This window comes from Lathyrus oleraceus, chromosome 2 (genome assembly GCF_024323335.1).
Source record: "Lathyrus oleraceus cultivar Zhongwan6 chromosome 2, CAAS_Psat_ZW6_1.0, whole genome shotgun sequence".
NCBI lineage: Eukaryota > Viridiplantae > Streptophyta > Magnoliopsida > Fabales > Fabaceae > Lathyrus > Lathyrus oleraceus.
The window spans coordinates 132,149,031-132,175,441 of NC_066580.1; the positions used below are offsets into that span (position 1 = coordinate 132,149,031).

Here is a 26,411-nt window from a genome sequence, read left to right on the forward strand (position 1 = left end):
CACTCCATTTCCATCTTATTTGCAAAAATGTTTAATAAGGATTAAGTGTTTTGAGGTTTGATTGAGAAAGGGTTTAAAGAAACCGCATTGACAATTTTAAATGATGGCGAGAGCTAAGATAGGCGAGGCATCCGCCTCGAATCTTAATCTCAGGAGTGCACGGTATACACCATGTTCCATTTCCACCTTTATTAAAAAAAAGTGTTTAGATAGGACTTAAGTATTTTGAGTTTTATTGTAAAAACGACTTGACATTAGATCAAGCATTTGATGAGCGATTGAGAAAGATTTAAATGACTGTTTGAGAGAAAACAAAGTAGATAAATTTGGATGATGGCGAGAACTAGGATGAGCGAGACATCCGTCTCGAATCCTAGTCTCAGGAGTGCGCGGTATACACCGCGTTCCATTTCCATATTTATTGAAAAGGTCTTGAATATGAATCAATATTTTTTGAGTTTTTATTATGAAAAATGGATTGACGTTGGATCGAGCATTTTGAAGATGGTTTGAAAGAAATGGAATGGAATGGGGGGAAGAAGTGGATTGATTTGTTTATTGGGAAAATACTCGACATTGGATCGAGTCATTATTTTTTGATTTTTTGGAAATGGTTGATTTTATTCTTGTGTTAGTGGCTAACTAAAAAGTCAAACAAATAAAGAAATAAAACAGTAAAAAATTATTACACATCGGGGGAGTGGGGTACATTTTGTCAAATGGGGATTCAAAGTCATGAAATAATTAAATCGGACCCAAACAACAAATAATGCAATGTACGGGTGAATGTGCAAGAGAACTGTCTCATTGTAAGAAGGCCCAAGAGTAAGCCATGTGAAGAAAATAAATAACACAACAAGTTATATTTACAAAACACTCAAAAATTAAGTTGAAAGAAACAACATCGGGACGTGCACGATTAAAAATCGGGATGCGAGGATGCGAATCAAAGTCGCATAACGCAATGACGTGCAAGACAGATGGAAATTGACAATAATTGAAATGTCATATGTGATTAATTAAAACGCGGCGAAATACTATCGATGTATCGATAAAAATAATCATGGATAAACAACATGGGAATTGTTGGATCCGTAAATTAAAATCGATGTTTAAATAATAAACCAAGTCAAAGAAAAATGCTAAAATCAGCAAGTGTTGGAGAAATGAGAATAAAAAAGGATTTAAAATTCATTAAAAGATTAAAACTGAAAAAATGATTAAAAAAAAGTATGTGCCAAGGATCGAAGCCACGCCCATCTGGTGGGGTACAAAGAGTCTTTACCACTAGGCCATGACCGTCCACTTTCCAGAATAACGAAGTCAGTAATACATGAAATGAGTGTTTAAATCAAACAAAAGGCAATGAAATCACAATGAACATAGCAACATGGGCCGTAGGAGTTTGGGCCAAAACAAAACAAAGCACCCAACAGTCCCTTGGACTGTTTGGGTTTGGGTCGAAGGAGACCCGTTCCGGCTTGGCCCGAGTTGAGGTGGCACCGGAGATATGAGACAACACCCTAGCCACGTGGCTGTTGGGTGACGAACATAGGAGATTAAATCTCCACTAATGGCTAGGTGTCAGCCAATCCTGGGAAACAACAAGGTGGGAGAACCGAAGTGTCACGAGTAAATGAAATAAATGGAAAAAATGTTTTGATAACAACAACATATGAAACAACGAAACCTGGAAAACAACGACACTAAATCCATAAAAACTCATCTCCTTCTCAAGAAAAAAAACAATGGAGTTCTCTAACCTAAAACCAGTTTCTTCTTTCCATGGTACCCTAACGCGTAGGGACAAAGGTACATGAAGCTCAAGTCAAAAAGAGAAGAAACGAACCTAAATCAGTTACGACAGGATTGAACGGCGATTGGATCGGCGACGCTAACGAGTTCACTTTCGTACGTTGACTCACCGCCGATGAGCGTTCACCTGCGTATTCCGTCGTGAGTGAGGGCTCTATCCAAGAAAGGTGTCGAGATGAAGCTTTGAAAAATCTCCCTGAGGAATGCCGCCACTAAGTGCTTTTGACTTTCCTCTGTTTCAATTTCTTTAGGGTTTTTCTCTTTGCCCTCGTATTCAACTTTCTCTAGGGTTTTTCGGCTCCCTCTTAACATGTCTCTTTGTGTCTTTATGTAGCCCTCTTCTGATCGTGAGAGGCTTCCAAAAAAATTCTCTCTGTGGTCCCTCTCCTATGTCCTTTTCCGTACCTTGGTGGTGACATTACCTCTGAGGGTGCAGGTGAGTGTTCGTACGGACTCTTCTGGGACTTTTTCTCTTCACCCAAAATTTGTGACCCCTCCTCTTCTCCTCATGTTAACCTTTGTGTTAGTAACAAGTGCATTTACCACTGTGAATTTTTTTGAATTTTTTTTTTCAATTACACCTAACTAACTGTGTGTTAAACCAATGTTGCAGGTAACACGATGATGTTAACTTGGCTTCACTACGGTTATGTCATTTTCGGGCGTGACAATGCATTGTGAATTTGTAGGTTTAGCAATGGGATGTTGCAGGCTTGGTTTCACGGTGCGTCGACAAGTGAATAGACTGTTTTACAAGGTTAGTATTGGTCTAAGTTTTGACTTGCTTCAATTGCGAGAGTCCCTAATCTCCACTGGAAGAACTTCTGCCTTCATCTTGATGCATAGCTTATTCAAGAAAACTGACAGTTGATTTCTTGCAGGTGAGTTTCTAACCAGCTTATCGTTTTCTTCATTGCTTAAATCCCAATCATCAAGACCAGCAAACCCTTCGCTCTTTGACTTCTTTCCTGGTGATGAAAAATCAAAGTTTGTAGTGATATTGTGCTCCTTTGCTTTCTTATCACCTTGTCCCATTCCAAAACTTGTTATATCTTGGTCACCACTAGTTTTAGACTTACTTAAACTCTGAACAGCCTTTTGTGGTGAACTCAGATAAGCATTATTACCTTGAGCCAACTCTGCATTTCCTTAGATAGGCTCATTAATCGCCACTGAGTTGGAGGCAGAAGCTACAGATTTAGCAAGCAAGCAAGTATTTGAGTTATTTCTACCGTCTTCGTCGACAGAAAGAAAGCCATCTGACATAGGTGATTCATCACCCACAGATGGGACTTTTAATCCTTGAGATTTATCGTTTTTGTTTAGCGGCATCCTTTCAATATACAATTTTGCATTACCAGTGATCTTTCTTGATTTTAATTTGGCAGGCAGAAGCTTCATATGGCCACTTCTTTATCCCTTCAATAGAAGAACTCTTCTGTTTCAAAGCAGCTGACACGGTCATCTCTGCAGCACCACCTCCAGGAACAAGTTTTTGATTTTTTATCATGTTCCTAGCAACAGACATAGCATCCTGTAGGTTTCTTTCAACCTCATTTAAGAGATCCTTACTGGCACCTCGCAATAATACAGTACAAGCTTTGGGTGATTTCTACTGGGAAGCTATCTAATGATTTGTCAAAATATTCTGCACAACATATGCCTTTCTCCTTGGATCAAGAGTCGAATCGCGATAAACCTTCCGAATCTCTGACTCAAGTTCAGTCTGATTCATCCAGAATATGTCTTTCCAACCTGGCTTTGAACATTTGATCATTGTGGTACAAGCATTCCTGATACTTAGAACCTCTGTGAGAAGTGCTACAATGAAGTAAATATAGCAAATCATCTAGAGATGAAACCTCTGTAGGAATAGTCAAGCTTGACTTTTGAGTCTCCTCAAGATTCGGAGAAAAGGAATGAGATTCATTTCCTGAAAAACTATCTGCATTTACATCTTTCATCTGAGACCTGTTCCCAGAACATTTCAATAAAGATGGAGGCCTAGTAAGTTGGCTAGCAACCCTACGGATACATTCACCGATTTTAAATGATTGTACTGTGGTGTTTGAACTTTTTTCAAGGGAAATAGTTTTTTTTCTTCCTTTCATTGCCGAGACACCAGCGTAATGATTAATAGTCTTCCGTTTCTTGGAAAGGACAGGGTAAGTCAGATTAGCAAAGGCCTCGTCATTCTGATAATCACGATGGGTAGAATCTGGAGTTACACTTGCTCGTTCTAACAATCTTTTCCTTTTTGCTGGATAGACATCATCCTTTAGATTATGTTTACGCTTGCGACGGGATCGGTTTGCGGCTTTTGAATCTCTAGTACCAGTTTGATCGCCAATTCTACCCACATGAATTGTGTGCTCGTTAACTTCACTCGATCTTTTATCAGTATCGTTAATTGAGAGGTTGATGTCGTTGTCCAAACCTCTGAAATATTGGAATTCAGGCGAGTAAGAGTAACCTTTTAAACGATAGAATGCAAGTAACTGAGCCTTAGCTATTAAAATCTCCAACCGATCAAAGCCTCCCGTTGGAAACTTGGATAAATCTTTCAAATATTGCATAAGCTTCTCAGGTAAAAAGGAGCTAACACTTGAAGATTCATCAACTTTGTTTATGAAATTTGGCTCTTGTTGAATCCCACAGTTTTCAATAGTCTGGTGTACATTGCAAGCTTGCTTTCATAAGTTAAAACTTGAGTTTCTTCACCTGTTTCAGGTAGCATTTTAGTAGAAATACTCCAGCCTGAACTTCGAGCTGCGGCGGCTAGAAGAAATGCAGAATTGGCATGGCTTTGAGATGCAGGGAATAGCATTTGGAGGAGGTTCCACGTTGTGATTAGCAAATAGTTTGTCGACTTTGCTTTCATCATCATGTAAAACAACAACTTTATACAATTCTGTCATAATTATATACAAGTCATTTCATTTTTTGATAGGCTTATGGTTAAAATCCTTTGACCAATTCAGAAACATCCAGGTTTTCATTGTGATTCAGTTTTGATTGACTTGTTTGCTTTAACCACTTAAAAGTCATAACCTTTGAACCATTCTGCAATTTTCTTTTTCTGCAACCAAAGCGTAAGGACCGGCCAACAAGCTTGAACCATGGCATGAGCTGTTATACTATTCATGTGCAGTATCAACACCCTGTTTGGGAGATTCCTAGGCAATGGAACTTCAGCAGAACTAAGCATATTCAAAGTAACGTTTGTTACCCTGCCAAAAGTACTGGTGCTTCCCAGCACAGACAGAACTGCAGACTCATATCTTGAAGCACATCCATAAAATATTAAGCGATGAAGCAAATAGGTTTCAAGGGGGGCAACTTCATGTCGAGGTTTTGACAGTATCAACTCCAACAAATGGCAATAACCTTCACTAAAACCAGAGGGGATGCTTTCATCTTCCCGGGGCCACCATCCTAAAAAAGCTTCACATCCAATAGTATATCTAGTAACATCCAATAGTATATCTAGTAGCCCGCTCTACAACACCAAGAAGCAGAAGCGTAATAGTAGTAGAATCTTGGCCGTCCTTCAAAAAAAAACATTTCAATCTGCTGCATTCCCCCACTGTTAACAAATTGAAAACAACTCTCCCTATCGGAACATAGTAAATAAGCCATGCTCAATCCTAGAAGAGCGTGTTCATTCCGAGAAAGAAAGTGATCTCCTATAAATGAAGAGTGCCTTCTGAAATGATTAATCTGATTAAACATATCCACCAGTGTTTTGGAATCCAATATTTCAGTCTCCAATTCAAAATAATGTCCCTCCGGTGAACATTCAGAGAATTCAATCTCATTCTTTTGCTTAAAACCCCTATAGACATCAGTGAGCTCTTTTCTTGCCTTGTTAAAAACATTGTGCAACTCTTCAAACTTCTCAACTCTCTTCCCTATCTGATATCTCCCACTGATTGATTCACATATATCACCAGAAATGTAGGAAGAGATTGTTGATACTACAATACTTACAACATCATCTCCAATATGTCCATTATTACCAATCTCTGATAATTCTAAAATCTTTAACATCAACTGTAAAAAAGGTTGACTTCAAGAGAAATATCTGCTACAGGAACTGGAATAGACAAGACAATCAAAGAAGAACGTAAATCTTCAATATCAAAGTTAGTAGAATGCAATGCAAGTGGCAGGTCTTTAAACTTAGTAGTTGTGTTGCCAAAATTCATAACATCAGGAAACAATGGATATGCCCATCTATGAATTATATCTTTGCTGATAGTGGCATAGCTCCAGAAATTATCGACCCGTGTGGCATAGTCTTAAGAGGATTTCATGCACAAATATTGTATATCCAATTATATCACCAACGAGCAGTCCCTTGACAAAATGGCAGCGAAGATGTTGGTAGTCAAAATTTCCAAGACAAATGGCAAGGCCCAAAGGTCTATGGAATAGCGGGTGGTAGTTGGTCAAAACAACGGTGGATGGCTTCGTGACCAGAAGAAATGGTCAAGGAAAAATGTAAATGAATGATTGATGGGGAAGAATTTTCAAGGCCAAAATCGGGGTATGACAGTTGCCCCTATTTAAACATCCTCCGCCAGAGGAATATGAAACAGAACTTTTCATCGGATCGCAGTGGGGGATGGTTAAATACCACGAAGACCCAGATTTCGAACCTGAAAAATGAAAATGCTATGATATGATATGCATGGTGAAAGACTCTATATTTTTTTGAATTTATCTGTTAGGGATACAATGAATCCTTAACAGAAGATGCTACTGGACAAACCGATCTGTGGGGAATGCTGATGGTACATAGGGAGATAGACAAATGGTAAAAACCAACTCGCTGGGGAAAATAATCCTGCTGGAGAAACAGACACACACTAGAGAGTACTCAAAGTGAAACTCGATGAACGACACTTAGAATACAAGAGATTTCGGTAGTAGGTTCACACATGACTTACTAAACCCGAATAAGAAAAATTTCTACCACAGGTTCATACATGACCTGATAACACTGAAACAATCATAGAGAAAGATTCTTCAAAACAGGTTCATACATGACCTGGTAATACTGGAATAAAGGCTCAACTGCAGGTTCATACATGACCTGACAATGCTGGGGAATATCAAGAAGTTCTGACAGCAGGTTCAAACATGACCTAACAAACTCAGAAAAATTCAAAAAGATGATATCAACAGGTTCATACATGACCTGACAACACTGAAATAAACATAGAGAAAGATTCTTCAAAACAGGTTCATACATGACCTGGTAATACTGGAATGAAAGCTCAACAACAGTTTCATACATGACCTGACAACGTTGGGGAATATCAATAATTTCTGACAGCAGGTTCAGACATGACCTAACAAACTCAGAAAAATTCAAAAAGAGTATATCAACAGGTTCATACATGACCTGATTACAAACTTGAATACTTTGAGAAAATTTCCACAACAAGTTCATACATGGCTTGCCGACACTGGAATAAAGGCTCATCAGGCAATGGGTTCATACATGACCTGACAATGCTGGAACATTTTCATAGAATTTTCAATTAACAGGTTCATACATGACCTGACAAAACAGGAACATTCAAAGAATTTTCAACAACAGGTTCATACATGACTTGACAAAACTTGACTATTCAAAGAATTTCAATTAACAGGTTCATACATGACCTGACAAAACAGGAACATTCAAAGAATTTTCAACAACAGGTTCATACATGACCTGACAACACTTGACTATTCAAAGAATTTCAATTAACAGGTTCATACATGACCTGACAAAACAGGAACATTCAAAGAATTTTCAACAACGGGTTCATACATGACCTGACAACACTTGACTATTCAAAGAGTTTAATTAACAGGTTCATACATGACCTGACATCACTTGGAAAAAATCAAAGGGAGTTTTACCAAATAGGTTCATACATGACCTGAGAATATTGGAAAACATACAAAGCAAGTTTCATCAATAGGTTCATACATGACCTGACATCACTTGGGAAAAAATCAAAGGGAGTTTTATCAATAGGTTCATACATGACCTGAGAATATTGGAAAACATACAAAGCAAGTTTGATCAATAGTTCATACATGACCTGACACTTTAGAATACATCTGATAGTTCTGGAGATTTCTCACAAGAAATTCATCCAATCACAGATTTTGGAGATTCCTAACATGGAATTTATGCAAAACAAAGATAAATAGAAGTCTTCTTATAAGTAGACCATCCACGCAAAAAGGCTACGATGATTCTTTACAGAGAAAATCAAACAAAACCTTCAAGCTTCTGGGAACTCCTCAAGATGGTGAGTCATACATGACTTTCACAGAACCATCAGGAAAGACAAGGTATTCAAACTCTCTGTGCGTGCCAACAACAATTGGACTTTGACCGTAAGCAATAGATTACAACCAGATTCTTTAACGAATTTTGCCAACAACAATTGGACTTGATGAAAGTCATTAGTAAACAAATACCGGCTACAACGGAGTTTGCCAGTAACAACTGGACTTGAAATGATGTTGGCAACAACCAAACTTCAGATATCAACCACAAATGTATTTACAAACAGACTGACAGTGATGCCAACGACAATTGGGTTTAAAATAAATGCTGGTTACAACCCGACCTTAAAGGATACCAGTTACAACTGGATTTGGTCAAAGACACTAGTGACAACCAGACTTAACAGACGATGCCAGTAATGACTGGTCTCAAAGGTCAAGGGATACAATCAACAACGAGACCTGAGATTATGAAAATGAGCGCGAAGCACTTCGGGCTATGCATGATTTGGATTTTGCTTATATGCATGATGTATGAATGATCATGAAATGTAAATGCTGACAATATACAGACTGGAAATTAGGGAAAGCTTTATGGAGGTACTGAATCCTCAACACCAATAACTCAACCGAATGAGTGAGTAAATGCATCAAAGGAGGATCTATCAAGCTGAACAGTTACAACTGGCCCAAAAATCCTTCCAGAGAATGATAAATTTGTGCTCTCTGGAGATAAATATTGATCATCCAAGGGGAGTCTTGCAACTTGAGACTTGCGGGCAAAGACGAAAGATTTCCTTTTAATATTTCCACATGTCAAAGCAAAATTGTGTTTCTTAATATGTTGAAAAATTCTTTTTTGAGTTAAAAATTCATTATTAACAAATAAATGACATTTTGCATAACAAAGAAAGTCAGAGAAAAACAGCAAATGATAGAATCTGATAGGCAAACTTGTATTTATTGAAGAATGGTAGCACACAAATGGCGTAGCTCCATGGAATGTTACAAATTTGAAAATGGCAATAGGGAAAGGTTTACATTGAATCGCAATGACTACTACTATCCCTAATAACAATGACTCCGTGAGACCTCGCTTCTGAAGGGAGTAACAAGATTGATCTTCCATTTTTAGCTCTTTTGTGTTGATTAGTGATAAACTGATGCAGTTTATGCCTTTTGTCCCTAATTTTTTCCTGGATCTCCCTTTCGGGTTTTCAATCCACCAGGACGCTCTTTTTTGCCTAAGTCGCCCTTTCAGGTTTTCAACTTAGCGAGCTACCATTTTTTTTATCCCTAACTTTTTCCTGGACTGCCCTTTCGGGTTTTCAGTCCACCAGGATTTGTTAGGCATAGTATCTTTTGACTGCATCAGAGTTCACAGGGTCAATGAGCTCTTCGCCATCCATAGTTGTGAGAAATAGAGCCTCTCCAGAGTATGCTCTCTTTACAACGTATGGGCCTTCATAGTTGGGAGTCCACTTCCCACGTGAATCTCTGTGTATTGGCAAGATCTTCTTGAGCACGAGATCTCCTTCCTTGAACTCTCGAGGATGGACCTTTTTGTCAAATGCCTTCTTGATTCGTTGCTGGTACAATTGTCCATGGCACAGTGCGGTCATACACTTCTCATCGATGAGGTTAAGTTGGTCATAGTTGTTCTGGATCCATTCAGCTTCCTCCAGCTTGGCCTCCATCAATATTCTCATTGAAGGTATCTCTACTTCGACTAGGAGAACTGCGTCCATCCCATACACTAAGGAGAATGGGGTTGCCCCTGTTGAAGTGCGGACTGAGGTCCGGTATCCATGCAAAGAAAATGGTATCATCTCGTGCCAATCCTTATAAGTTTTCACCATCTTTTGCAGGATCTTCTTAATATTTTTGTTGGCAGCTTCAACAGCACCGTTCATCTTTGGACGGTATGGAGAAGAATTATGGTGGTCAATCTTGAAACTCTCACATAATTCTGTCATGATTTTGTTGTTCAAGTTTGAACCGTTGTCGGTGATGATCTTGCTTGGGAATCCAAAGCGGCAGATAATCTCCTTCTTGATAAAGCGAGCAACCACATGTCTCATCACATTGGTGTAGGAAGCAGCCTCTACCCATTTAGTAAAGTAATCAATGGCAACCAGGATGAAGCGATGACCATTGGAAGCCTTAGGCTCTATAGCACCAATCATGTCGATGCCCCACATTGAAAAAGGCCAAGGTGATGTCAAAACATTCAACATTGTTGGCGGTACATGCACCTTATCAGCATAGATTTGGCATTTATGACATTTTCTGGCATAGCTGAAACAATCGGACTCCATGGTCAACCAATAATAACCAGCTCTCAAAATCTTCTTGGCCATGGCATGTCCATTAGCATGGGTTCCAAAAGATCCTTCATGAATCTCCTTGATCAACATGTCTGCTTCGTGTCTATCCACGCATCTGAGCAGAACCATGTCATGGTTTCTCTTGTAAAGCACATCATTGCTCAAAAAGAATTTGGACGATAAACTCCTCAGAGTTTTCTTATCCAACAATGTAGCATCTTCTGGATACTCTTGACTTAAAAGATATCGCTTGATGTCATGAAACCATGGTTTACCATCAGTTTCTTCTTCAATCAGCTGACAGTAGGCAGGCTCATCTCTTCGCTCGATTCGAATAAGTGGAGCTTCATTATGGAATCTGACTTGGTACATTGATGCTAATATTGCCAAAGCGTCAGCCACTTGATTTTCTACTCTTGGGATGTGATGGAAAGTGATATCGTCGAAGTATTCTATCATCTTCACAACATGAGCACGATACGGGATCAGCTTCGCATCGCGAGTTTCCCATTCTCCTTTGACTTGATAGATCACTAAGGCTGAGTCTCCATACACCTCAAGGATCTTGATTCGGAGATCAATTGCGGCTTCAAGACCAAGAATACAAGCTTCATATTCTGCGACATTATTCGTACAATCAAAGCACAACCTTGCTGTGAAAGGGGTAAAGCCACCATTGGGATTCATCAAAACAGCTCCCACACCATGACCACTATAATTGGAGGAACCATCGAACGCGAGCTTCCATCGAGATCCTGGTTCTGGTCCTTCATCTGGGCCTGGGGTCTCATAATCTTTTATCACCATTATATCCTCATCGGGGAAATCAAACTTCAATGGTTGATAGTCTTCAACTGGTTGATGAGCAAGATACTCTGCTAACAGACTTCCCTTGATTGCCTTCTGGGTTACGTACTGGATGTCGTACTCTGACAAAAGCATCTGCCAACGGGCAAGTCTTCCAGTTAAGGCAGGTTTCTCAAAGATATACTTTATTGGATCCATCTTCGAGATCAACAAAGTAGTATGGCAAATCATGTACTACCTCAAACGACGAGCGGCCCATGCTAGCGCGCAAAAAGTCTTTTCCAAAACTGAATATCGACTTTCACAATCGGTAAACTTTTTACTCAGAAAGTAAATAGCATGTTCTTTCCGACCAGTTTCGTCATGTTGCCCCAGCACGCATCCCATTGATCCTTCAAGCACAGTCATATACATGATTAATGGCTTTCCTGGGACAGGCGGAATCAGAATAGGGGGCTCTTGCAAGTATCGACGAATCTTCTCAAAAGCAGTTTGACAATCAGAATTCCATTCAACAACTTGATCTTTTCGAAGCAATTTGAAGATAGGCTCACACGTGGCCGTCATATGTGAGATAAACCTTGAGATATAATTCAAACGTCCCAGGAAACCTCTAACCTCTCGCTCGGTGCATGGAGCAGGCATTTCTTGTATAGCTCGGACCTTGTCAGGGTCTACCTCAATTCCTCGTTGACTAACAATGAAACCAAGCAACTTCCCTGAACGGACACCAAATGTGCATTTTGCAGGGTTTAATCGTAATCTAAATTTTCTGAGGAGTTCAAACAGCTTCTTCAAATGGCTCATATGATCTTCTTCATTCTGAGATTTAGCGATCATGTCATCAACATAGACCTCATTCTCCTTGTGCATCATATCATGGAAAAGAGTGACCATAGCTCTTTGGTAAGTTGCCCCAGCATTCTTGAGACCGAAAGGCATTACCTTGTAGCAAAAAGTGCCCCAATGGGTAATAAAAGTGGTCTTCTCCATGTCATCTGGAGCCATCTTGATTTGATTGTATCCAGAAAAACCATCCATAAAGGAGAATACAGCAAAACTTGCAATATTGTCTACCAGAGTATCAATGTGTGGTAGAGGGAAATCGTCCTTTGGACTAGCTCTGTTCAGATCCCTATAGTCAACACACATCCTCACCTTTCCATCCTTTTTGGGCACAGGGACAATATTAGCTACCCATTGTGGGTACTTCGCCACTACGAGAAAACCAACGTCAAATTGTCTTTTGACTTCTTCACGAATCTTTAGAGCCATATCTGGTCTTGTTCTTCGGAGTTTCTGTTTTACTGGTGGGCATTCTGGCTGAAGCGGAAGCTTGTGCTCAACGATGTCAGTGTCTACACCTGGCATATCCTGGTATGACCATGCAAATACATCCACATATTCTTGTAGCAGCTTAACCAATCTCTCTTTGATGCTTGCTTCAAGCGTGGTGCCGATTTTGACTTCTTTCTTCTCTTCCTCTGTGCCAAGGTTGATCGTTTCCACCGGTTCTTCATGTGGCTGAAGGGCTTTGGACTCGTGCTCGAACAACCTTGCCAATTCGTCGGGTATGTAACAATCTTCTTCACCCTCTTCTTTCGCTTGGTAGATAGGGGAGTCAAAGTTATGAGAGGTAGTAAAGTCATTGGATTCAACGGGGTTATCATTTATTCTGCATGTTTAAATGATTGATTTTTAGAAAAAGTAAAAATAAAAGATGCATAAATGAAAAGTTTTTTTTTTGTTTTTGAAAAGATTGCCATTTTCTTATGAGAAAGCCAAGTAAATGAATAAAAAGAATTTAACAAAATGCCTTTCATTCATTGATAATGATTATTTGAAAATGAAAAGGGGCCCTACAACATGATCCATTAGCCTTGGGCAGAGCTAAGGATTTGAAAGGAAAAATACAACAATTATTACTTTGACAAAGGAAAAAATTCGGGGATCTAAACCGCCTTCCAGTTGTTCAAAGTTGTCTCACACCGGTAAACCAAACATGGCTCATCTTCACTTTCGGTGCTATCTTCAATTGCATTGACCTGATCTCCATGGATGAATCCTGTGCTAAGGAATACTTCCTGAATGCTTCGGGCGTTGTCCTTTGCAGGGACTCAGGCTCCTTTCGCAGCGGAAGGCACATATCCCAAACCAAAGCGATCATGCTTCTCACGAATATCAATAAGTTGACCCCAACCTTCAGGGTTTCCTCCTTCAATACCAGACTTTGCGCTTTTCCAAGACGTGAAAGATGAACAAGCTTTCCCAACAGGGTCCTTCATTTCCACAAAAGTGGCGTTGGCTATTTCAAGAGCTTGGAAAGAAGTTTCCAGAGCGTCCTCATCAGCCTCAATATACCTGAAAGATGAAAGGTGACTGACCACAAAGTCCTCCTCCTCAGAAATAATAATCAATTGATTATCCACTACAAACTTCATTTTCTGATGTAAGATGGAGGTGACTGCCCCTGCAGCATGAATCCACGGACGTCCCAGCAAGCAGCTATATGCTGGATTAATATCCATGACTTGGAAATTAATCGGGAATACATGAGGGCCAATCAATATGGGCAGTTCCACCTCTCCAATCACGGTTCTCCTGGAACCATCAAAAGCTTTCACTACCAAGGCACTAGGCTTCATAGCTGGTCCTTGATAAGATAACTTGGCGAGTGTTCTCTTTGGCATAACATTCAGAGAAGATCCGGTATCAACCAACACTCTTGCCAAAGCATCGTCTTTGCATTTTACCGAGATATGGAGAGCACGATTGTGATTTTGTCCATCCTCAGGTAATTCCTCTCCACTGAAGCTCAAAGTGTTGCAAGCTGTGATATTCGCAACCACTCCATCAAATTGGTTTACTGTTATGCTTTGTGTTACATGAGCTTGAGCAAGCACCTTCAACAAAGCCTCCCTATGGGCTTGGGAGTTCAATAACAGAGATAGAATAGAGATTTTAGATGGTGTCTGTCGCATTACGCGAAAAACCGGCGGGAAAACGAAACAACAGAGCCGCCACCGTGCGTTATTTATCCCAAAGAGGGAAAGGAAACGCTCGAAGTAAACCTGGAAAAGACATGGTCTCGCGACCAGAGAAAGATGGGATTGGGAGTCGGTTATGCGAAGGGAAGGTATTAGCACCCCTACGCATCCGTCGTACTCGACGGGATCCACGCACAAAAGAAAGGATAAGGTTGCTAGAAACTGCTCACACACTGCACACAAGGCTGGAAGGAAACCTAGAAAGACAAAAGAAACTAATTCGGCAGGATATCACATCCTGGGCCTACGTAACCTATCAAGCACAGACATCAGAGTCGACGTAGTTCGGGACAGGGGAAACGTGCTCGCTAGGATGTCGCATCCTATGCATACGTATCTTCTCTGACCGGAGAAGAATCAGAGCACTCGTAGCTCGGCTAACGCACGCCAAACAAAACCCACACAGGAAACCGACTGCCAATCGCTGGACTTACGTCAGACTCCACACAAACAGGAAAACATGGAAACCGAATGCCAATCGCTGGACTTACATCAGACTCCGAACCAACAAACACACACAGGAAACCAACTGCCAATCGCTGGACTTACGTCAGACTCCAAACAAAGAAACAAGACACAGGAAACCAACTTCCAATCGCTGGACTTACGTCAGACTCCAAACACACACAAAGGGGTTGAAAAAGAAAAAGGGCGCCCGAAGAGATCAGCTCATCTCCTGCCTACGTACCTCATCTGGTATGAGGATCAGGGCGACGTAGTTCCCCTACGCAGGGATAGAACTTCTAACCTAACCAGAGACTGGGAAATGACAAACTAGAAGGGAGCCTGACTCGAGCCTAATAGTTATCATGTAATCCACAATGGCCCTAGGTTGAGGTTTCTATCTAACTTGCACAGGGAGCAAGCTATCCTAAATAGCACAGTCAAACAAACACAAGCACAATAAACAATCACACACACTATATGCAAGCAATTGGGCTCATACAAGGTTAGGCTGCAAAAGCAAGCCAACTGGAATGGGGTGTGGTTAGCTCTTAACCCTAACATTGAGAGTTAGGGTGAAGCAGATGAAATAGGAAGTGAGGGTAAGACCTCACAGCTCTTATCCCTGGCCTGGGAGAGCTTGACTCAAATAAAAAATGTGGGAGTTCAGAATGTAGGAACTCTTCTCCACAAGTGACTGCAAAAGCAAGCCAACTGGAATGGGGTGTGGTTAGCTCTTAACCCTAACATTGAGAGTTAGGGTGAAGCAGATGAAATAGGAAGTGAGGGTAAGACCTCACAGCTCTTATCCCTGGCCTGGGAGAGCTTGACTCAAATAAAAAATGTGGGAGTTCAGAATGTAGGAACTCTTCTCCACAAGTGACTGACACAACATGATCTTGGGTTCTTATTCACAATGCATCAACACATGGTGTGTGAGCAAAGTGAATGACACACTGAGTAGCAGGAGATGGATTACACATCTCTTTTATCTGCCAATTTCCTCCTAAGAGGTCTTTTCCTGCTTGGCACAAAAGCAAGCATTCAGAAGCATTGCCTCTTAAGGAGGGCTTCAGACAGGTGCCTGCCCACATAACAGGACAGGTCTTCCAGACTACATGAAGTCAAAGGAATTATACCTCAGTGGTTAAGAAACCAAGCAAAGCAAAAGCAAGTTCGAAAGAACTCAAAGCAACTTAGGTACCTGTGAAAAATCTAAACTAATCAGTTCAACTGTACAGACAAACAATCAACAGGCAATAGCAAACAGACAGGCAATGCATCAGGCACCAATGTGCAAGCCATAAGGCACAACACAAATAAATTGGTATCAACCTACAAAACAACACAATGTTAGCCAATCATCAACCAATTAATCAAACTCAAATGAATGAGCCACTCCAATCATGGCAATGTGCATCTGAACCTGAAATCCATAATCCAAACAGTGAGTCCAAACCACTAGGTCAAAGCCTAGGGTCAAAAGAGGGTCAAACATTCAAAACAAAACTTGAAATTTAACATGAATCATCTTGATTCAATCAGGAACAAATCTCAAAAAGTCCCATATTAAAATCATTAATCATATGAATTTCATGATCAAAACATGGCAAGGCATGCAAATGGTAATCACATTGAGACATCAGAAGAAACAAATGCACATCAAATCACAAATGACTCAAATAATCTTGGCAAAATTCATGAGTAAACAGGACATATAACATGATCATCACACAAAAAATCAGAGGCATTGGACATCATTAGGCATGGAAATCACTTTGATCAATCAAGACAAGCACATGTGTGACACAAATTGTCACACCAAGTTAGGATAAGCATAAAACAAAGATGAATCATGGTAAAATTCTCAAACCAAAGCCAAAACATCACTCAACATGTCTAGAAATCACACACAAAATTTCAGAAGCATTGGATCATTTTTTAGCATTTTATGATGAATGGAACAAGGCAAGGTCAAACATACATACATGTGCAATCACCCTAGGACAAATCATTTTTTAAGCCAGGCACAACTTGCAATTTAATGATCATAAAAAAGTAGATAGAATGAGGATCATGATGCAAAAAATTGGAGATTATTTGATGCATTTTTCATTTTTAAATGATTTTTTGAAATTTGGGATAAAAATGAAATCAAAACATGAAGCAAGCATGAAAATGTGAAGGAAATAGTGAGAAAATGCAAGGCGCTTGGAAAGAGTCCCCAGCCAGGTTCGAACCGAGGGACAATTTGAAACTACCTAGCGCGCCAACATCAAAACGCCAGCGTTTTGAAATTCAAACCCTAATACGCGCGCTGCATGGATTCGTAGCTAAATCCAAAATGAACATGTGAAATTTGTAGCAAAATCCTAGCTAAACCGTGGCCAAAACTGGAAATGAAGAACACCATGCAAGCACGATGGAGATCATGAAGATCTTCATCTGGAAATTCCAGATCCAACAAAAATGTTCCAGAAACTAACAAAACCTATATCAATCAACTCGCCATGCCTCATACATCAAGAATCCAACAATAATTCATGCAAAAACAACAAGATAAGCACGGATCGAAGAGAATCAAAATCAACATCAAAATTGAAATGCATGTATCTTGCTCAAAACAGCACCAAATCACTTCAAATTTTCATCAGCATTATCACTAATCAATGAACTACACAATAGGCATAATGAATTTGAGAATTAAAGAGGTCGAAGAACTGACCTCTTGATGAACAGAATTGGATTCACGTGCTTCTAAGCCTTGCCACGCTTCAGATCTTCTCCTATGATGCTTGTGAGATGAATGATGATGAAATGGAAGCTCAATGATGCACGAAACCAGTTCAATCTTCAACTGCCATGGATGCTCCAAGCTATGAACATGAACAAGAATGCCACGATTTCCTCTGCTTCCACCTCTAATTCTACTCAACAACACCTCAGGATGATGAATGGATCAATGAAAAGTGTTCTTGTTTGAAGAATTTTGCAAAAAGTTTGAGAGAAAAATTTGGAGAATTTTGTGATTCTAGATCTGAAATGTCACTTCTGATTAAAAACAGTTATGATTAAGTATATATACTCCATCCTAATCTTGTTTTAATCATGTTTAAGCTTAATACCAATGTGATTAACCAATTTGAAAGTGTATGTGCAAAAATGATATTTCCACTTCATGCACCCCCATGCACGTGAACAGTGCATATTCCTGGCCCAAAATGCCTTAAAATGAGTCCATGCACATATTAGCATTGGTTTGGTATGCATATGTTGCACAAAAATGATTTTATGCAATTTCCTTCCAAAAATTCATGAATAAACCAAAGGCCATGCAAATGAAATTTATGCCATGTAATGATATGCTTGGAAAATACATGTTATAAGGATCAAAATGCAAAAAGAACCACTCATTTTGGAGTTTTGGTTTGAAAGTTATGCTCATTTGAACTTTTGAACACACTTTGCCATGATTGGACCATATCTCCTCAACCACACATGAGAAATCCATGATCTTGGATTTTTTGGAAATGGGAGAGAAAGATCTTCAACTTTCATGTTGGACAAAATTTCATTTCAAGCTTTCTTGATGATGTAATCTTGAGTTGAAGTTGGTCCAAAATCTTTCCATTTTTGGAAATTTCAAATTATAGGTCACCTGCTATTTTTGGAAAATCTTGATCTGACCTCAAATTCTTCAATGTTGATGTTTGAAATGTCAAATGAGACTTGTTTGAACATGAATGAAGCATCTCTAACTACTTCCCACCTCCAAATCCATAGTTGACTGTGCAGTTGACTTCTGTTGACTTTTGTGGGCCTCAGATGATTTGCACATGGATTGATGAGTTCTGAGCCTTCAACACTTGGCCAAACCACTTCAAAATGATCCTTGGGTCATGTAAGCTCAATGGAACCACTCTAGGGCTTTGATCTCATGGAAAATGCTCTTGTTGCCTTGCACAGTTGAATCTCCTGACCAGTCTTGACTTATGAGATGTAATGGACTTATGCAATGACAATGCAATGTTAATGTGATGTTAATGTCCTACAAATGAAATGTATATACAAATGGGAGGTGCAAATTTGAGGTGCTACAGCGTCTGATGCAACTGGTCCACAACCTTGTAGTCACTTCTCTTGATTAACTTCAAGAATTCAACAGCATCTTCGGATTAAACCACTTCGGGTTCTTTAGTGGGAGCTACAACTGTTGATTCCTTGTTTGGCCCTTGAGGAGTCACATTGAATTTGGGCGTATAGGTTCGACCGCTACGGGTCATTCTGCTCATCCCTGCAATATTGGTGACATCTTCACTTACAGTTTCTGTCACTTCGACGTCTGCATTTCCTTCAACAACCTTATCCACAGCGGTAATCTCATATTTCCAAGGCACAACCTTGGTGCTCTTATAGGGAAAAGGCGTGGGCATACATATTTCAATAGGCGACAACTGACTATTCACTGGAACCACTCCACCACTGTAATATGGGATTTCAACTGGTTCGGGTAAATTGAAACAAGGTTCAATTACCAACACATCTTCGTTCTTCACAACACTGGATATTTGAAGCACTCCTTTATCCATCAAATCTTGAATGTTGTCTCGTACCACCTGACATTCCTTTGGGTATGTGGCACACTCTTCACAATTTTCATGATTAACATTAATCATGCCAGCTTCCACCAATCGGGCATGGAATGCTGCAAAAGGAGTCTTAACATCATCCACCTTATCAACCGTAACACCAACAGAAGCGTCCTCAATAGCATTTACTGCAGGATTTCCATGGGGAGGAAGAGGATTGTTCTTCACATTCGGTCCCATGTCCTTAAAAGACAAGATCTTGCTCTTAATCAATTCACGGACCCTATGCTTCAGAGCGTAACAACCCTTTAGGTCATGCTCGGGGGCACCTTCATGAAAAGGACAGTGTGCATTAGGGTTGTACCATGGAGGAAGACGGTCAGGTGGAGGTCCCATAGGTCTGGGAACCACCAACCCCTTTTGCAATAGGGAGGGATACAACTCAGTGTACGACATTGGGATTGGATTGAAGGTCGCCCTCTCCCCTTGCCTCCTATTCTGGTTTTGAGCATTTTGCCTTGGCGCTTGAGCTCTCGGTTGTTGATAAACAGGAGCTGCTGGTGCTTGTTGATAAGCTGGCGGAGCCGCATCACGTTGTTGAACTAGAGCTGGTTGATAGACTAGAGGCGCTTAATAAGCCTGAGCATGTTGTTGATTGAATGTAGGCGTCACAGCAACTACGTATGGTTGCGGAGCATACTGGACGGGATACATGGGCTGTTGATAGGGAATTGGTTGTTGAACATACTGTTGAGGTGAGTATTGTTGTGGTCTCCTTCTTGGAAGAGCTCTTACTTGACCAACAGTCACAACATTTGTTTCCCCTTCCTTCTCTCTAGGAAACCCTCCAGAGAACTTCTTTGGATTAGCGTTTGAAGTTCCAGCTACAGCCACCAGTTTTCCATTTCTTACACCATATTCGACGCGAGCTCCTATAGCAACAAGCTCGGAGAATCCCAAAGAAGCACCTCCAACCATCTTCTCGTAGAATTGGGGTTGGACAGTGTCGATAAACAATTTAGCCAATTCCTTCTCAGCCAGAGGCGGCTCAACTTGAGAAGCCAACTCTCTCCATCTCTGAGCGTATTCTTTGAAAGACTCCTTGTCATGCTGGAACATGCTCTGCAACTGTCTTCTGTCAGGCGGCATGTCCATGTTATACTTGTAATGTTTTATGAACGCGTCTGACAGGTCTTGGAAACACCTGATCCTATTTTGAACCAGACTTAGATACCATTTGGAAGGAGCCCCACTCAAGCTATCTTGAAAGCAGTGGATCATCAACTTGTCGTCTTCCACGTGTGCAACCATTTTTCGATAATACATGATGAGATGGCTCTTTGGACAAGTATGCCCCTTGTATTTGTCGAAGTCCGGAGTTTTGAATTTTGCTGGAATCACCAACCCGGATACAAGGCACATTTCTTTGGCAGCAGATCCAAAGACGTGGTCTCCTTATAGATCTCGGAACTTCTTCTCGAGGAGCTGCATGTTCTCCTTTACTTTTCTGAAATCCTCAAGCCTTACTTCGTCACCAGCAACGGTTGAGTCAACAGTCTGATACATGTGGTTTCGATCTTCATAATGAGGAATATGCCTAGCATAGGCAGTTGGTGGAACAACAGTATGGATGACTGGACGTGCGTTAGTGTAAACCGGTAATGGCACGGCTTGTTGGACAGATTTCCCCATTTCGTGCACCACCTCCGCTCGGGGGACGAAGTCATAAGGTAGCTCATACGGAGGAAGGGTTGAGGGTAACGTCCTCTGAGGTGGGACTTCCACTACTGGGCCCGTGGTCTCTGAAATCACGGTCGCTTGCGGAATCTCAAACCTGAAGGTTAAAGCTTGCAGCATCTCTCGCATCTGGGACATGCCTCCTTTGATTTCGTCTAGTTCAGGTCTAACTCGGGCGCTCTCTTGTTCTTGCTCAGCCATTCTCTGTCTTGCTCTGGCGCGAGTATTATACTGGTGTTGAAAATTCAGCATGAAACTGGAGGAAGAAAGGGCGGAGTGAGACTCTTTTTTTTGAAAATGTATGAATGCATGTATGGTTGCATTTTGTTTGCAAAACTCTTGGTTCAAACTAAAAGTTTTGCTTTTTATGCTTATGCAATGAATGGATGGATGCAATGTTTTTTTTTTTGGATAGGTTCAAAGGTCCGAGGTATGGATAAATTTGATTGCTTTCCAAAACAGGGGTTCTCACCGGGTATGATCTAGGGCTTTGTTACAAAGGATCCCCAGAGACATTGATTCACCAGAATGTTTGACGCTTACGGGAAATACTTTCCGATCGTCAACTCCATCAAGGGAATCTATTCTGGGTGAGGTTCTCGTACCGACTCTTACGAAGTATTCACCTCGAGAGTCCGCACTACGCAACCATCGACTCGGTTCTAGACAGGGTACTCAGATTCATGGATTCAAAAGACTGTTTGACGCTTACGGAAAATACTTTCCGGTCGTCAACTCCATCTAGAGAGTCTATTCTGAGCGAGGTTCTCGTATCGATTCTTACGAAGTATTCACCTCGGGAATCCACACTACGCAACCATCATTTCGAGTTGGCAAAAGGTTCAATGTTCTAAAGGTTCTTAGAGTCATGGACCCCTTTGAAACATTGAAGCTTACGAGGTATACACCTCGGGCGACAATATTTGCAAAAGGATCTACTCTAAGTGAGGTTCTCGTACCGACTCTTACGAAGTATTCACCTCGGGAGTCCGTACTACTCAACCATCGTCCTATCTTATGTTTTTTCACTCTAGACTCGGGTGTAGAGTCTTTCCCACATGGTTTGCAATCAAATACCCAAACACCAATAATCACAATAGAAGCAATATACAACAAATATAACAATATAACAATAAAGATAATAAAAACAATAAAGAAAAGCCACACAATTAAACAAATAAAGGCACACAAACGTCCTAACTAGGCTTGACTCGCTTAGGGATTTGTTTTCCCCAGCAGAGTCGCCATCTGTCGTACCTCAATGAAAAAAAGAGAACACGACTTAAGCGAAGCGCAATCGCACGCTCGCAATGATGGACTGAACAGAGTCGCAACCGAACTTTATTTATTCCTAAAAAGGAAAGGGGAAATATCGATAAAACCCAAGAAAGAAACGACAATGATTGTGGTCGTCGCAACCAAATCAGGGTTCGGGAGTCGATTACGCGAGGAAAAGGTATTAGCACCCCTCACGACCGTTGTACTCAACGGGAACCATTACGTTAGTTGTGTGCGTTAGTGTTAGTTGAAATGTTAGGCTTTTCAAGTTATTAGGTGGGAAAGAAAGAATAGAAGAGAGGAGAAATGTTTTTGGATTTTTTAACGAAGGACTAAACCTAAGTTTTTTATTAGTGGGCCTGACTAGATTTACAAATCCTTCTCCTACGTATCTCAACAGAGAAATCAAGGCTTACGTAGTTCTGGGTAGAAAAATGTTTGTTTGTTGGTCGATTTTAGCGAAAGCTACTTTGTGTCAAATCGACGAAAACATTGTTGGACTACCAATAACAGGTGGAAAAACATTGCCTTGCATTGTTTTGAAACAAAGTACCTTTCGTTTTAGTAAAGGTTTAAGAGGGTCAATCACACAGTGGCGAGAAAAGAAATTAATTGGTTTGATGTGTTTTGAGTAATGGCGAGAACTTGGATGAGCGAGATATCCATCTCGAATCCTAGTCTCAGGAGTGCGCGGTATACACCACGTTCCATTTCCATCTTATTTGCAAAAATGTTTAATAAGGATTAAGTGTTTGAGGTTTGATTGAGAAAGGGTTTAAAGAAACTGCATTGACAATTTTAAATGATGGCGAGAGCTAAGATAGGCGAGGCATCCGCCTCGAATCTTAATCTCAGGAATGCACGGTATACACCATGTTCCATTTCCACATTTATTGAAAAAAATGTTTAGATAGGACTTAAGTATTTTGAGTTTTATTGTAAAAATGACTTGACATTAGATCAAGCATTTGATGAGCGATTGAGAAAGATTTGAATGAGTGTTTGAGAGAAAACAAAGTGGATAAATTTGGATGATGGCGAGAACTAGGATGAGCGAGACATCCGTCTCGAATCCTAGTCTCAGGAGTGCGCGGTATACACCGCGTTCCATTTCCATCTTTATTGAAAAGGTCTTGAATATGAATCAATATTTTTTGAGTTTTTATTATGAAAAATGGCTTGACGTTGGATCGAGCATTTTGATGAAGGTTTGAAAGAAATGGAATGGAATGGGGGGAAGAAGTGGATTGATTTGTTTATTGAGAAAATACTCGACATTGGATCGAGTCATTATTTTTTGATTTTTTGGAAATGGTTGACTTTATTCTTGTGTTAGTGGCTAACTAAACAGTCAAAAAAATAAAGAAATAAAACAGTACAAAATTATTACACATCGGGGGAGTGGGGTACATTTTGTCAAATGGGGATTCAAAGTCATGAAATAATTAAATCGGGCCTAAACAACAAATAATGCAATGTATGAGTGTAAGTGCAAGAGAACTGTCTATTTGTAAGAAAGCCCAAGAGTAAGCCATGTGAAGAAAATAAATAACACAACAAGTTATATTTACAAAACACTCAAAAATTAACTTGAAAGAAACAACATCGCGACGTGCACGAATAAAAATCAGGATGCGAGGATGCGAATCAAAGTCGCATAACGCAATGACGTGCAAGATAGATGGAAATTGAAAAGCAAATAAGAAATCTAGATAATGTGCTCAAAGCCGGTTTGCACATAGTGACAATAATTGAAATGTCATATGTGATTAATTAAAACGCAGCGAAATACTATCGATGTATCGATAAAAATAATCATGGATAAACAACATGGGAATTGTTGGATTCGTAAATTAAAATCGATGTTTAAATAATAAACCAAGTCAAAGAAAAATGTTAAAATCAGCAAGTGTTGGAGAAATGAGAATAAAAAAGGATTTAAAATTCATTAAAAGATTAAAACTGAAAAAATGATTAAAAAAAAGTATGTGCCAAGGATCGAACCCACGCCCATCTGGTGGGGTACAAAGAGTCTTTACCACTAGGCCATGACCGTCCACTTTCCAGAATAACGAAGTCAGTAATACATGAAATGAGTGTTTAAATCAAACAAAAGGCAATGAAATCACAATGAACATAGCAGCATGGGTCGTAGGAGTTTGGGCCAAAACAAAACAAAGCACCCAACAGTCCCTTGGACTGTCTGGGTTCGGGTCGAAGGAGACCCATTCCAGCTTGGCCCGAGGTGAGGTGGCACCGGAGATACGGGACAACACCCTAGCCACGTGGCTGTTGGGTGACGAACATAGGAGATTAAATCTCCACTAATGGCTAGGTGTCAGCCAATCCTGGGAAACAACAAGGTGGGAGAACCGAAGTGTCACGAGTAAATGAAATAAATGGAAAAAATGTTTTGATAACAACAACATATGAAACAACGAAACCTGGAAAACAACGACACTAAATCCATAAAAACTCATCTCCTTCTCAAGAAAAAAAACAATGGAGTTCTCTAACCTAAAACCAGTTTCTTCTTTCCATGGTACCCTAACGCGTAGGGACAAAGGTACATGAAGCTCAAGTCAAAAAGAGAAGAAACGAACCTAAATCAGTTACGACAGGATTGAACGGCGATTGGATCGGCGACGCTAACGAGTTCACTTTCGTACGTTGACTCACCGCCGATGAGCGTTCACCTGCGTATTCCGTCGTGAGTGAGGGCTCTATCCAAGAAAGGTGTCGAGATGAAGCTTTGAAAAATCTCCCTGAGGAATGCCGCCACTAAGTGCTTTTGACTTTCCTCTGTTTCAATTTCTTTAGGGTTTTTCTCTTTGCCCTCGTATTCAACTTTCTCTAGGGTTTTTCGGCTCCCTCTTAACATGTCTCTTTGTGTCTTTATGTAGCCCTCTTCTTATCGTGAGAGGCCTCCAAAAAAATTCTCTCTGTGGTCCCTCTCCTATGTCCTTTTCCGTACCGTGGGTGGTGACATTACCTCTGAGGGTGCAAGTGAGTGTTCGTACGGACTCTTCTGGGACTTTTTGTCTTCACCCAAAATTTGTGACCCCTCCTCTGCTCCTCATGTTAACCTTTGTGTTAGTAACAAGTGCATTTACCACTGTGAATTTTTTTGAAAAAAATGTTTCAATTACACCTAAGTAACTGTGTGTTAAACCAATGTTCCAGGGAGCACGATGATGTTAACTTGGCTTCACTACAGTTACGTCATTTTCGGGCGTGACAATGCATTGTAAATTGGTAGGTTTAGCAATGGGATGTTGCAGGCTTGGTTTCACGGTGCGTCAGCTAGTGAATATACTGTTTTACAAGGTTAGTATTGGTCTGAGTTTTGACTTGCTTCAATTGCGTGAGTCCCTAATTTCCACTGGAAGAACTTCCGCCTTCATCTTGATGCATAGCTTATTCAAGAAAACTGACAGTTGATTTCTTGCAGGTGAGTTTCTAACCAGCTTATCGTTTTCTTCATTGCTTAAACCCCAATCATCAAGACCAGCAAACCCTTCGCTCTTTGACTTCTTTCCTGGTGATGAAAAATCAAAGTTTGTAGTGATATTGTGCTCCTTTGCTTTCTTATCACCTTGTCCCATTCCAAAACTTGTTATATCTTGGTCACCACTAGTTTTAGACTTACTTAAACTCTGAACAGCCTTTTGTGGTGAACTTAGATAAGCATTATTACCTTGAGCCAACTCTGCATTTCCTGAGATAGGCTCATTAATCGCCACTAAGTTGGAGGCAGAAGCTACAGATTTAGCAAGCAAGCAAGTATTTGAATTATTTCTACCGTCTTCGTCGACAGAAAGAAAGCCATCTGACATAGGTGATTCATCACCCACAGATGAGACTTTTAATCCTTGAGATTTATCGTTTTTGTTTAGCGGCATCCTTTTAATATAGAATTTTGCATTACCAATGATCTTTCTTGATTTTAATTTGGCAGGCAGAAGCTTCATATGGCCACTTCTTTATGCCTTCAATAGAAGAACTCTTCTGTTTCAAAGCAGCTGACACGGTCATCTCTGCAGCACCACCTCCAGGAACAAGTTTTGGATTTT

The 26,411-nt window shown here is 40.4% G+C and overlaps 1 long non-coding RNA gene across 1 annotated transcript; it reads left to right on the forward strand.

Moving 5' to 3' along the window:
• Nucleotides 1-1,564: 1,564 nt before the first annotated feature.
• Nucleotides 1,565-26,411, forward strand: LOC127121022 (uncharacterized). The gene is made up of 5 exons (XR_007803287.1): nt 1,565-2,067; nt 2,150-2,337; nt 2,429-2,572; nt 2,697-3,083; nt 26,297-26,411. It is a non-coding gene; the product is annotated as an uncharacterized LOC127121022 (long non-coding RNA).